At 37.2% G+C, this 13,669-nt stretch overlaps 1 long non-coding RNA gene across 5 annotated transcripts in view; it reads right to left on the bottom strand.

Moving 5' to 3' along the window:
* LOC135310463 (uncharacterized) overlaps positions 1 to 13,669 on the bottom strand; it is a 34,426-nt gene that overhangs the window by 13,680 nt on the left and 7,077 nt on the right. Inside the window, exons 2-4 of one of the 5 annotated variants that reach the window (XR_010370526.1) lie at positions 12,507 to 12,629; positions 8,189 to 8,245; positions 3,801 to 3,886 (exon numbers count right to left, since the gene is read on the bottom strand). The exons of 1 other annotated variant lie outside the window; for it this stretch is intronic. This is a non-coding gene — a long non-coding RNA (uncharacterized LOC135310463). The remainder of the gene's footprint in view (positions 1 to 3,800; positions 3,887 to 8,188; positions 8,246 to 12,506; positions 12,630 to 13,669) is intronic. 3 more of the 5 variants (XR_010370525.1, XR_010370528.1, XR_010370527.1) reach the window with 3 other exon arrangements.

Here is a 13,669-nt window from a genome sequence, read left to right as displayed (position 1 = left end):
ACTGTAGTTTCAGGTACAGTTTTTGAACACAAACATTCACTTTAATGTTAGACACAGACACTACTTGTAAACCAGTAGTATATTTTAATACATTAATATTTTACATTTAAGTTTACATTTTAATACATTCACTACTCTGATCACATACTTCACCTACATTATTAACCTTGGGATATCCTCAGCCTGTCTGGATTGCCATCAAATATTCATAGCATTTTGCTGTTAATTTATGGTGCCATTTTTATGACTACTTACAACTGTGGTTGAATGGCATATACCAGGGGTGAAATCCTGGTGAAATTAAATGACTGATGAACTTCTCTTGCTCTGGTAGGTTACTGAAGGTATTTATTTTAAAGTTTTTCAATTTCCTATTTAAATAAATAGCATAATTTTACTTTAAATTGATATTTAAATAATTTCCTTTAGCTGAGTATAATAGTTCTACTTGAGCTGATCAAGTCTGAAGAAACTCACTGTCCTGGGCAATTGTAGTACTCATATGAACACCAAATCCTCAGAGCAACTTTAGAAATTCATAGTTACTGTAAGTAGCAATGAAAGGAATAATTAAGGTTGTTATGGACCCTGCATGTTTACTGTGTCTTTCTCTTTTGATACAGGACTGGAGACAGCAACAATGCAGTATACAGAGTCTGTATTCTATATAAACTCCAATTAGAAATCACCCTAATAATACATTACAATTAAGGATTTCCTTGTTGTAATCTGGACCATTTGCTGATATACACTGCCTATAACTAGCTCTGAAGAAGATCTGTTTTGCTGCCTATTAAGTCATTGTTAAACCATTGTGCTCACAGCTATAGGTGCAACCCTTTCCAAGACTTAGCATAACAATGTCCTAAAGTATCACAGGAGATAACGAGTGTCAGTGACAAAGATGCTGGTAAATACTGTGTTTTATGCCACAACTGTTCAAGAAAAAAACATATGAGCTTTCTTTTCCATGACATCTGTTACATCTCAGTCAGTGACTAGTTCCAAGTAATTGTCTACTCTTGGGGTTGGTTGAGTGTTTCATGATGAGGAATTTTTGTTATACTTGGATAAACTCACTAAAACTCAGACTTGACTTTTGGCTTACAAAGAAAAAGGCTGGCTTCAGAAAGGACAAATGCTTTTTTGGCTTGAGTTTTGGTCAACAGTATCTCTTGGTGAGACTCTGGAAGCACTGGGGGAGTTTCAAACTGATAAATAAGCCAAACACACAAGTTGCTTTTGATCAATGAAATTAGTAGGAGAAAGCAAGATACCACTTCATTTGTAGTTAAAACGGGTGAAAACTTGCTTTGTTTCTCATTTCTTTGTAGTCTCACAAATTCTCTAATTACCAACTTGCTATCAAACATTCCTTCTATGACAGCACATGTAGTCAGAACAAAAAAAAATCAAATCCTTGTTTTTCTCATGTTTTATGTTTTGTGGTACAATACTGCGCTGACCTCTAATGCTTGTTTGCCACCTCACAATAAATGAGAATAAAGAGTGTAAACTCTAAGCATTGATGCTAATTGAATAAAAGGGGTTACAGCCATAGTCCAATGTGACAGAGATAAATCCAACCTGGAGCATTTATTTGCTTATTTAACTTCCTTATAGGCTAAGCTATAAAGCTATAACCTCTATAGGCTAACAATCTTCTGTTCTCAAGACAATTTGTGATGGTGATAAAATATCAGTGTTCATACATGTTGTTCAGCTTTACATTGTACTTTACTAGGTACAATACCAGTAGTCATCTTGTCTCTTTTGTTCAGGGCATGTACAGAGGTAAGTTCACAGGGAATGAGAATAAGCAGAACTACCACTGTAAAAACTCATCAAAAGAGCTAATGTCATTATCCTACCTTCCCGGTCTCCCTCTGGTTCCTTCACACATCTCTGAAAGTGCAGCACTTGGCCAGGCACAGCTGGGACTTCCTCAGGATTGGCCACAGCAGGAAAGTGATGATGCTCAGTTCTAACACCCATGGAGAGCCATTTCACCCCTCAACCCCTCATCAATGGGGAGAACCCACAGCATTGGAGCATGGCTGTGTCCAGGACAAGGTCTGTGTGCCCAGCCCACCGTCCTACCTTAGTTGGGGTTGTAACTGGGGACTTTGTCTCAGAGCTCTCAGCTGAGAGGATTACAGGGACCATTAGGAAGAGTTTCTCAGAAAGAAAACTTCAATATTCAGCTTTTACTTCATGTCCAGAGGTAATACAAAGTTTGGGTATGTATTTTGTTTTTGATTTTAAATTTCTATATCCTTAATTTCATTGGTTCCTATGTGACTCACAGACAACTGCTCTCAGAAGAGGGCCACCATGGCAGATGAGAATGTCTTCAGCAGTCAAGTTAAGATTGACTGTTTATTCATGAGAAATTGGAAGCAAAGTCTTTTTGAATGAAGCGTTTTTCATAGTTAAAAATCCCAGATGAGGTTATTGCAGTCTTTTGGGAAGATGCTAATCAGTACATGTGAAATCCTTAAGAAATGTTTGTTTTTCACAAAAGAAACTCCAGTTTTACTGTGCTAAACTGTAATTGTTACTAGAATAATCATGGCAGAACCACAAAGATAATTGATATTTTTCTTGCCCTCAGATCCCTGATGTGCCTCTTGTTTGGCTTACAAATAATTGATGTCCTGTCTTTGCTGTGCCTATAGTGAGACCAAAGGGCCTAGTCCTTTGACATAAATTTTCAAGCATAATACTCAGAGACTCTCCAGTCCTTTCCATATGGGATTAGACAGGGATGCCTGCATGCAGTCCTACTGCTGAATGAGTGGGTTTGACACTAAGAATACTTTCCAGCGTCCATCTTTGTTGTCTCATTTGGAGTAAATCCTGTTCTTCCAGTGCATTTTATTTGACTTTCACTTATTTGACATCTTCTAGTATGAGGTATGCTTGCTTCAGTCATTATTGCAGTTTTTCTCTTTTTTATTATAACAACTGTTTCTTTGTTTTTCTTCCTGTTCCCTAATTCACTCCTCATACTCTTCTCTGTCAAAGATAAATCTCCATCTGACATTTCTTCCTCACAGCCTTCTGTTTCAATTTCTTGCCTGATATTCCTCTGATTTTTCCTCCCTGGGAACCTCAAGTTGTCCTCATTAATTTTAACTATCCAACATACTCATCAGTTGAGGAACAGGAACCCTGACACTGTGTTTGTGTGCAGGTGTATCCACATGCAGTATGGTCACTCCTTTTACTGACAGGCCTGTGGATTTGTCTATCTGCTTGGGTGGCATTCCCAAATTACTGGGTGAACCACAGCAGGACTCTCTGCTCTTGGTGACCTCCCAGGAGCCGCATTTCAAGCCTATGACTTGGCTGTCTTTGGTGTCTCTGTCTATTTGTCCATTAACGCGTAGCATGGACTCTCTCAAGCTGTTAAAAATTCCCCCTAACACTCAAAGGTAAAGATCTGATTTCTTCCTCTCAACTGAATAGTAGGATGCTATTTCTCTCTCTCTCTCTCTCTCTCTGTGTATCTGTCTGGTCCAGATGCCTTTCACAATCACTTACTAAAACCTACTGAAAGTATTGTATTTGGGGGTGTGCCTGAGGGAAAATATTCATGATCTCAGTGGATTTTAAATTGTTCCTGGTATCCTTGTTTTTGTTGAACATGATATAAGGCAAGCTTGAAATACATGTCCAGAACAAGACTGGACATTGAGTTCACTCTAACTTTCATGGCACAGACTCAAAAACTTGTTATGATTGAAGGGGAAAAATGGCAATTCACACAAATATCTTTCTGCGCAGTTAAGCCATACCTCTAGATTGTTCCTGGCACCCCACAGCTGGAATCTTCAGTTCATACTCAGAAAAATACAAACTTCTTGGTATGCTTCTCCTCAGACTGTGAACAAACACATTATGTTCACTCCTTATTCTGTATTGTTGATTAAATGAAAACTGAATCTTTCTAACCAGTTCGCATCACCTACAGTTGAAAAATGTCAGCTTTTATTGTAATCAAACAAAAAGCAAAACCCACTACTTAAAGCAAAACAACTTTGGCATGGGAAATTGAGATAAGGTAGAATAACTTCATTTCTGATTTAAGAACTCATTTGAAATAAATAATCTAAACCCATGTTTCTCCTACATAAATTGGTTTGGAAAAGACACCAGCAAGTGCCATAATTCATGTATACATTGACGTATGAAGGTGGCTGATCTAGGACAGTATTGTAACCCGTCGTAGTCACTTGCGGTTGCGAAACTGAGAACTAAGATTTTAATGTAATACAACTGTGGTGAAATATAGTGCAATATTAGTGCCCAGGCAGTAACAGTGAATGAAAAGAATGATACCTTCATGGGAAGGGATAGAGAAAGATCTTCCTGAAATGTAATTAACTGGTCACTGACATAAGATATACAGTCTATTTGTAAATAAACATTCCACTGTAAATAAACACATAAATAAATAGCTCAGAGGCCATTAGATACCCTGGTAGGTGTACTAGATGCCCAATTGCATAGAAGTATGGAACTGCAATGTGGGCATAAAAATAATGTTGTTCATAGTTTCGATCTCAGATATGTATCCATTTATTTTGTTTAGTAAAATAATTTTGTCTCTTTCCTTCAGTGTTACTTACCTAATTTTTGTCCCTTGGGTTGCCTAGGCTTTTAGATAGTGAAAATCAGTGCCTGGTCCCACAGCTGTTGAAGCTAATGAAAAATTCTGCCTTCTGTATGGCTATATAGAAACAGAACAATCTTTACTGCTAGAAGGCTAGCAACAGTTTTCCATTGTGTTCATTCTACCTGCTATATTATTTCTAGCTTTACTACCAACCTAATTTCCTATTTTAGGTCTCTGGCTTCCTAACTCTTATGTTAGGGTTTGTTTGTTTGTTTGTTTGTTTAAATAATCTTTGAAAATTATTTTAAACTTGATAGCTTCCATAAATTCAGTCTTGCATTGTCGCTGCCAGAACATACATTCTTTTCTGGTTAGGGTTGAATTTCCATAACTTTTTAAAGATACCCTTTGGCTATTTTGCTTTTATGCTTAAGGTTATGCATTCCCTCTATGATATTTTTAAGAAGCTCCCATGCTGAGCTGAGTGACTTTAATTACTCATTTTCTGATGTCATATTATGGGGCTTTTAGCTCTGTCTTTTAAGTATCCTTAGCACAAAGATTTTTTTGTTTTGTTTTGTTTTGTGTTATTCCTTCCTCCAGACAGTTGTGTATTGTGGACAGTAAGAGATAGTAATTGTGATCTCACTGTGTTATCATTCAGTGCCGTGATGCTACTCAACTAATTCAGGCATATCTCTACTCCAAAAAAAGTGAATCCTCTCTGACTGCCATGTGCTCTAGCATTTAAGTTTTGCATATAGTTGTACCCTTATATCTGCTCCTAGATTTTCATACAGACCATACATAATTTCTGTTTGCTACTGAATATATGCCCACATTGGATCCATGTTTGTTGTAGGCAGAGAGTGTGTCTCTACCCATGATAAAGGCTATGTAACAGATTAAAGGACAGTATTATCAGATTCCGTATTAAATGCTTACTTTAATCACTCTGGTGCAGTGGAGAGCAAGAAGACTGTTCTGGATGCTGTATAGGGAGGGCAAAGGAGAAATGATGGAACATCTGAGCAGACTTACTAAGCCATGGCTGAGGCCCCACCTTGTATCAGGAGGGGAACTGAGACAGAAGGCTAGAAGGACACAGAGGAAAATATAAATGCATAAGAAAACAAAAGGATGATGAGAGGAGAAAGTTTATAACTACCCTTTAAGAGCTTGAGAACCTGACCTCTCCAGAAATGTCTTGCTCCCCTCCAGAGGATAGCTCATGAAACTATGCTTGCACTGTGTTAGCCCATTTATTCTCAGTTCCTGATTGCATAACCCTGAGGTTGGGAAAACCAGAATAATAGTTGCCAATGAAATTCATTTTGAGTTCCTTTCACATAAGCATCATGTAGTATTTCCAAAAAAGGTAATGCTAGTAGTAACCATGATGTTTTTGGAGGCAGACATTTGGTGAGATCATATTTGCTTTCAGTTGGATTAGATTAGGTGAGATCATTATAGAAACAGGTGAATATTTTTTTTTGGTAGTAAATTTTGTGCTGTCTGAGGAACTGCTATGCTCTGATTGTTTATTTAAAAATTGTAGTGTACAGTCCCATATTTTTAGAAGTTCTTTCTGTTTGTTTGTTGGCTATTAAACTTTTATTACTAAAAAGACTGTACCTAACATTTCTACAAGCAATTGAAATTGAAAGCCATTTGGAAGAACCAGGTTTTATAGCTGTCACAGATCAATAAGATGCCCATATGGATAGACATAAGTCTTTGGCTTATGACTATAAAATCTGCTAAGGAGAATAATGAATCACCATAATGTTTCCTAATGCCGAATCTGAAAGATATGAGAAATCATAACGTGGCAGAGAACACCCTATCAAACACACCTTGAGAAGTTTATATACAGTTTATTCCAGCTAATACCTATAATATACCTCACTCAGAGATACTAGGAATCTCTCAGTATCATTCTTAATTTCAATCTAACAGCAAAATAGGGGAACTCAAAGAGTGCTCTGTGTGCCAGATTTCTTTCCCTCCTGCCCTTGTTTTCGCTGGTCTTTCGAATATAGCAAAACCTATCATATTTCTATGCATCTTTTCTTTTGCATAACATCTATTCTAGAAGAAATGGTATATTGTCCTGGAATACAATGTACCGATAATGACTTGCATCACTTAGTCATTTTGGAATGCATTTCCTATGAAATAATACAAGATAACTATGTTACATAGTTAGCTCTTATGCTTACAAAAGATTTAAAGTCATGAGAGTTTTCTTGTCTGGGATCAGGACCAAAATCTATGTCGACAAATTTCCATAAGGGTTGCTGGATGCCTTCTTGTAAAGTCCTAAATAGTTGTGCTTTTATAAAGGCAAGGAAATAAAATATTTTTAAGCACTTTTTTCTTCAAGTGTGCTGTTGATGAAGAAAAGCATGAGGAAACACTGAAAGGAAACGGAACTGTGGTGAAAGAGCCTCCTTTTGAACAGAATAGTTCATCAAGTCCAACAGTAGCAGAAAGTAAATGAAAATGTGACCTGAATCAGCAGCTGAAAAAAAAAAAAGAGTAGAAGTTAAGCCCGTTAGAAATGCTTCAGTCAGATTTTTGGCATAGTTTTGCCCGTATATTATATGTCTAAAATACTGTAGGTATGTTCTCAAAATAATAATAATAATAAAACTGTACTAGACATTAAAGCAATTCTTCCTGAAGAAGCAATAGAAGTTTAATAGAAACCATCTGTTAAGATGCTTGGACTCAAGAGGCCATTGTTTTAGCTGGTCATTTTGATCTTTTCCTGTGATATTTTTAACAACAAATTCTTTGCAAAGGTATCCCATTTAAATAATTTCTAAATTAGAATGTATTTTCCCATATTAAGGAGGGGAGGGAAACATCAATCAGGCTATACTTTTATTTTCTTAATAACTACTTATATGTTCTCTTATTCATGGCAATAAGCTCCTCCTGGAACCATTTGCTACTTTGTGTTTAGTGAAGTCTTACACTAAAGCTTTCTTGGAAACATAGCATAGGAAGTTGAAGCATGCCACTAGTATCTTGTAGTAGTCAGCTTTTCTTCCCTGTTTTTTTAACACTGAGCTCTGTCTTATGCTCATTAACATGTATATGGGAGGGAGATACAGCCAGAAGTCAGTAATGAGATAAACTCTCTCTGCAATGATTAATAAAGAAAATATTTTTATTAAAGCAAAAACACTGATAAGGAAACTCCTCATTTTTCTTCTCACTACACACTTTTTAACTTTGTACTTCCCTTCATTTAGAGGCCACCTCTGTGCACAGCACTACAGTGTAGCACACAGTCCTCTGAAATGGGCCTTAATTAGGTTTCAGTTCTGCTAGCGACACAGTTAGAGTGGCTAGAACATTTAGCACAGGTAAAATGTCAGAATAATTTCTTACTCCACATAGGTTTTGTACTGGGGCCGTTTCACACAAGGGACTTTTGTGCTGCTGTGACTGCTACCAATGCCAGGACACACTAATGCAAAGCAGACGCTGAGAGGTTGTGGCAGCACAGCTGTATGGAGGTGCCAAACTGAACAGTGGGTAAGAAGGTAGACTTACCGACTGAGGAATGAGCAGGTGAAGAGAATGGAGATAATTCAATTGTAATTTATGGGCCTAATCAAGAAAAGGAGTTGAATTCTTGATCAGCTTAAAGCACATGAGTAGAAATCATAATTTTTTTCAGAGTTCGTAAGTTTTGTCTGGGTGTATCTTAAAACTAACAGATGTTTTGCCTAACAGAGGTCAGGCTTTTCACTGCATTTCTTATACAACACCATATTCTCTGTCTACATTTAGGTTTGAAAATAGGAAAGAAAGTGTATTCCTTATCATATAATATTATTCATGCTCTTGCATCCGTAACAGAACCACCATTTAAAGATACTGCTCTTAAAAGCAGACTCTAATTTGATAAGAATGTTCAAAGCAAAAACTAACGTTTACAGATCATCAGTAACCTAGATGTGCTTGGGGTGACATGCAATATATGCATGCCATTTCAGGTTCACGTTAATTTATCATAGTTCAGTGTAGAGTTATAGAAATTACGCGTGCCAACCACCATAGCAGTGTTTGACACTAGGTTTCCACTAAATGAATAACCCAAAAAGAGATTAAAGTCCTTTTTACTAACAAAGGGCTCCTCAGCTCGAACTGGGTGACTCTGAAGAGGGACCTAAAACAAAGAAATCCCTGGGCAATCATACCCTTACAACATAAGTTCCCCACCCCTCACAAAATAGTTTGGACCAATAGTAATATTAATGTCTGGGGTCTTCTTGCTTTTTTATTGGTTTGATTTGTTTGTTGTTTCATTACTAAGTGATTGCTAAGTGGTCATCTTCTTATATGCTATCAAATTCTCTTAGGTTGGTTTCAGCCGATTCTGTAGTTAGCTATTTGGCATGTTGTAAGGTGGTTGTTACAGTTTGTATGCCATGATCTATAGGCTTTGTCTACTCTATCTATTAATGTTTAAGCTGCTAGTTTTGTCTACTCTAGCTGTTACTAATATTTATGCTGCTAGTTCTAAGTTTCAACTAACTTTGTCTACAACAGTAGGTAGATGGTAAGTTCTTGTAAAGTTCACTTGTTTGAGTAAATATGTAGCTGCAGAGCTCCCTCTAGCAGAGTTTAGTTATTCCCAGTCTTTTTATCCAGTGTGTCTTCTGAAGTGGTTCTACAACTGCTTTTCTCTTTGTCTTCTTAAAATAAATTGTCTTCTTAAAATATAGATGCTTTTTCAGAAGGATAGATATTCTGGGAATCAAACTTATTTTGAAAGACATCTATATGATGCCAGAGGAAAATGCACTTTTACCTTGAAAAGATGTGAAAAGATACCTGAAAAGAGCTTTTAAATTTTCAGTCACCTGTACCCTGTTTTGAACATGTCCAACATGCTTAAAAAAGATTACCACCAAAAAACACAGATCACTATTTTTCACTGTGTATAAAATTAGGAGTGGTTCTTAAGAAGTTTGTAATTGGTAGATTGGGAAGGTACATTAACTAAGGAAAAGCAAGTTCAGTCTTTCTATGAAAGTTGTTTTTATAGAAAACAGATTTAACTGAACTTTCATTTTTTGCTAAGTTAAAAATGCATTTATCTCACCATGAAACTTGACTGCAACACTCTTTAATTGATAGCATTTGCTTTCTTAATAGTTTTTTACTTATCTTCATTATACATGTCCCCTTTATGATTTGTATTGATTAAAATGTATTTTATATGATGCAGCAGACTTTCTTACAATCACCACCTGCTTGCTGCTTTATGTACTACAGAAATACATTTATTTTTCTTAAATAAATTAAATACATTGCTAATAAAAACCTTTATTGAAGGTGTAAGAAGAAATCAAGCAAAAAATAAAAGGGTAGTAAAAGGTATCATGATCCCTTTTGACCAACGTCACCCTGAAGTTCTGTGGAACAGAAATCGAGCAGTCTCATTAATATATGACTGTCTCCACTGAGCTATTAAAACATGCAACCTATATTTGAGTACTCAGTAAAACAGAAAGAAGTATTTTTTCAAGATCAAGCCCCAAGAGCCCTAGAACTTTAATACCTGCTGTTGTTCTACTATGACTGGCATATTCATTTGTCTAAAAACAATGACAGCATTGGTTTTTCTTAAACAATATAAACTACTGATGGATATTATGAAAACAAACAATCTAACACAGAGATGCTAGGGATTTTAAATTAGTCATTTGAAAGATAGAAGTGGGATTAATTTTATTTGGGTGGGTATTTCTTTTTTAATAGAAACTCTGCTTTATAAGAGAGCGTGCAAAAGTTTGACATAATGCTTTAAATGCCTTAAAACAGTATGTCTTCTGCAAAGATCTGCAGGTTACTAAAGCAGGAGTAAAACTTCAGCAGGCTTCAAGCTGAGAGCTGGTGTGTCAGAGAGCCACTGCAGGAACCTTGCAGTATTCATAACCATTAACAGGAAAAGGATGTTCTCTCTCCTTTACTCTTTTTTTTTTTCCCTCCTTTTTTAGTTGTCTCCTCATTCATTCATTCATCAGTTTTGCTTCTATTTATGAATCACATTTCTTAACAGAAGAGACACTTGATTTTGCATACTGGCAAGTATTTAAGAAAATAATAAAGTAAGTAGGGAAAAATTATGATGTGTTAATACGGGCAAGATGACGCTCCACCGCCAGCCAGATCTGAGCTGCACATTCATGCTGGTTCAACAAACGCAGCTGATCTCGTGTGTACTAAGGACTGAACAGTTTACTACAATGTGTTTTGGAGTGCCTAAAGGGAAAGGGAGATTTTGCCCTCTATGGATGCTTTTTTGAATGAGGCAGTTGTCCTTCTCACCAGCTTTTTCATAGGCCAAGAGGGAGAAAGGGAGGAACAACTTGCTCATTTGGTGCACTTCCACTACTGAGATCGCCATTTCGCAGGTCAGGAGGGACAGTTAGAGGAAAAGCTTGCTTATTTGGCCAATTTCCACAAAATTTCCTGCAATCAAACCATATCCCTGTTTGCTTTTGCTGTGCCTTCATCTCTTTTTCCTCTAGAAGTCACACTAAAGGAGAATATAAACTATATGGTCCTCCTAGCATATAAAAGCACATATGTTTATTAAAGGACTCTAACCTTCACAACCTCAGGTCAAAAATGAATCAAAATTTATCTACCTTTATATAAATATCAAGTGGAAAACAGATAGTAACAATTATGCTTTTATATAGACTGTGAAATATCAGTGCTACCTACCATGGTGCATATGTACTATAAATGACCATATTTACCTTTCTTGCCAGCACTAAGCTAAGCCTGAATACAGGTTTCTCAACTCAGGTTTAAAGCTGAATTTAAGATTTTGATTAAATGGTAAAAGTCCTACATGAGTAAGTTTTTTGTCTTCACAACCCCCATAGCTATAGCTTAAGTCATAAAAGGCCATTTGTGCTGGAAAAACTAGCTACAAAGAAAGAAGCTATTTAACCGGGGAAGACACCCCACTCTTCCCTTTAATCTGTAATAACTTGAATTTGTTAACTTGCAGGTTGTATCATAAAACCTCCATCTCCCCATCCCCACCCAGGTTTCTTCATTGCTATGCAAAAATTATTTCTTTGGCTCCTTTTAACGTTTGAGAAGCTTTCCCAGAAGAGATGTCTTTATTTCCAAAGATCAAAGGAAGTCTTTCTCCTAATAGCTGCAGATTGATGAATGAGGGGATAAATAATGTACAAAGAAACCTTGCTATGTTATGAAGGAAACTGGAGGTGCTGCTTTGGCACTGATGTGCGGGTATCAAACACAAGTTTCCTATGGCAAAAACCCCCAACATTCTCTGATCTGTATACTGCAAATACTTATCTTTCCTAGATAAATGCAAGATGAAAAAGTATATTGCATTTTTTTTAAAAAAAGAACACAGGCCAGATAGGCATAATACATACATTTAAAATACTATATTTTCCCTTCAAATTCATCTTCTGGGTATATTTATGTACAACTTAGTTTGTACAACAGGTTAGGCCAGTTCCAAGTCACATTTAATTCCCACTTGCAGAAAGGTCCTGCATTCTCTTGCTCAGCAGCTATAGTTGTCTGGTTTTATTACTACATGTCTCTGCTTCTAAGGATAAGGTATCTAATTCAGTTCATGTCCTATTGCACCATTATTTTGGTGTAAGAGGCTTGAAAACTCTAACTGGGATGTTTAAAAAACAGTATTTTATCTGTAATCCTGAGACCTTATTAGTTCTTACTCTATACACAGAAAATCCTTATTCTGATTTCAAACACAAAGGAAAAAACTAAATCATGCCTAGAAGCATTACAGACTGGACTATGGCCTTCAGAACCCAGAGAGTTAATTTTTGCTTTTACTCACTGAGAAGTGGTAAGGCTTCAGCAAGAACCTGTTTTGGGTAACTGCATTTCCAGAAAGACGTGGGCCAGTTTGAGAGTCCAGGGGAGAGTGACAGTGCCCATCAGAGGTCTACAGAATGTGAATCTGAAAACATGACCAGTGGGAAACAGTGAAAAAATGTGGTGGGTCTAGAGCACAAAAACCCCAAAGAGGAGTGATAAATGTTTGGTAGGCTGCTATTGAAAAGAGAAAGGGAAACAAATTTTCTTCCTATCTAGAGCTAGCAAAGTAACAAGTTGAAAGTGGAACAAAAACAGTTAGATCAGATCTAAGGAAAGATAGGCTTTCTAACAGTTATGATAGTTTAACACTGAAACTGATATCAACTGGAGAGCAGGGGTTTTTAATCACTGAGGTTTTAAATCTCCTGACTGATTTGATCATACAAACATAGAATGTCCTGAGTTGAAAGGGACCTGCAAGGATCATCAAGTCCAATTCCTGTCCCTGCACAGGAAAACCCCAAAATTCACAACATGAGGTCATTGTCCAAATGCTTCTTGAATATCGTCAGGCTTGGTGCCGTGCCTACCTCCCTGGGGAACCTGTTTCAGTGCTCCACCACCCTCTGGGTGAAGAACCTTTTCCTAATATCCAACTAAACCTCCCCTGGCACATCTACCTGCCATTCCCTTGGGTCCTGTCATTGGTCACTAGAGAGAAGAGATCAGTGCCTGCCCCTCCTCCTCCCCTTGTGAGGAAGCTGCAGACCACAATGAGGTCTCCCTCAGCTTCCTCTTCTCCTGGCTGAATAAACCAAGGGACTTTAGCCGCTGCTCATACGGTTTCTCCTCTAAACCCTTCACCAACTTCATGGCCCTCCTCTGGACACTGTCTAGTAGCTTTGTAACCTTAATATACTGTGGCGTCCAAAACTGCACAAGGTGAGGCCGCACTAGCGCAGAGTGGGACAATCACCTCCTTATTCATCATGATGGCAGGGAGAGATAGAGTAAGCATATCAGAAAGCTTCCCTCTCCCTCACCTCTCCACATCATATAATTCTGAAAAAAAAAAAAAAAGCTGGGCAGGCCATTTATCCACCTTCCTGCCCAAGAAGCAGTTGTAATGCTAGTGTCCTGTCCTTACTTTGGATACATAGAAATCTGTTTCCTTCATATTGG

The sequence above is a fragment of the Phalacrocorax carbo genome, chromosome Z (assembly GCF_963921805.1).
Source record: "Phalacrocorax carbo chromosome Z, bPhaCar2.1, whole genome shotgun sequence".
NCBI lineage: Eukaryota > Metazoa > Chordata > Aves > Suliformes > Phalacrocoracidae > Phalacrocorax > Phalacrocorax carbo.
The sequence above is the reverse complement of the archived record's forward strand: the minus strand, read 5'-3'. Positions and strand labels throughout refer to the sequence as shown.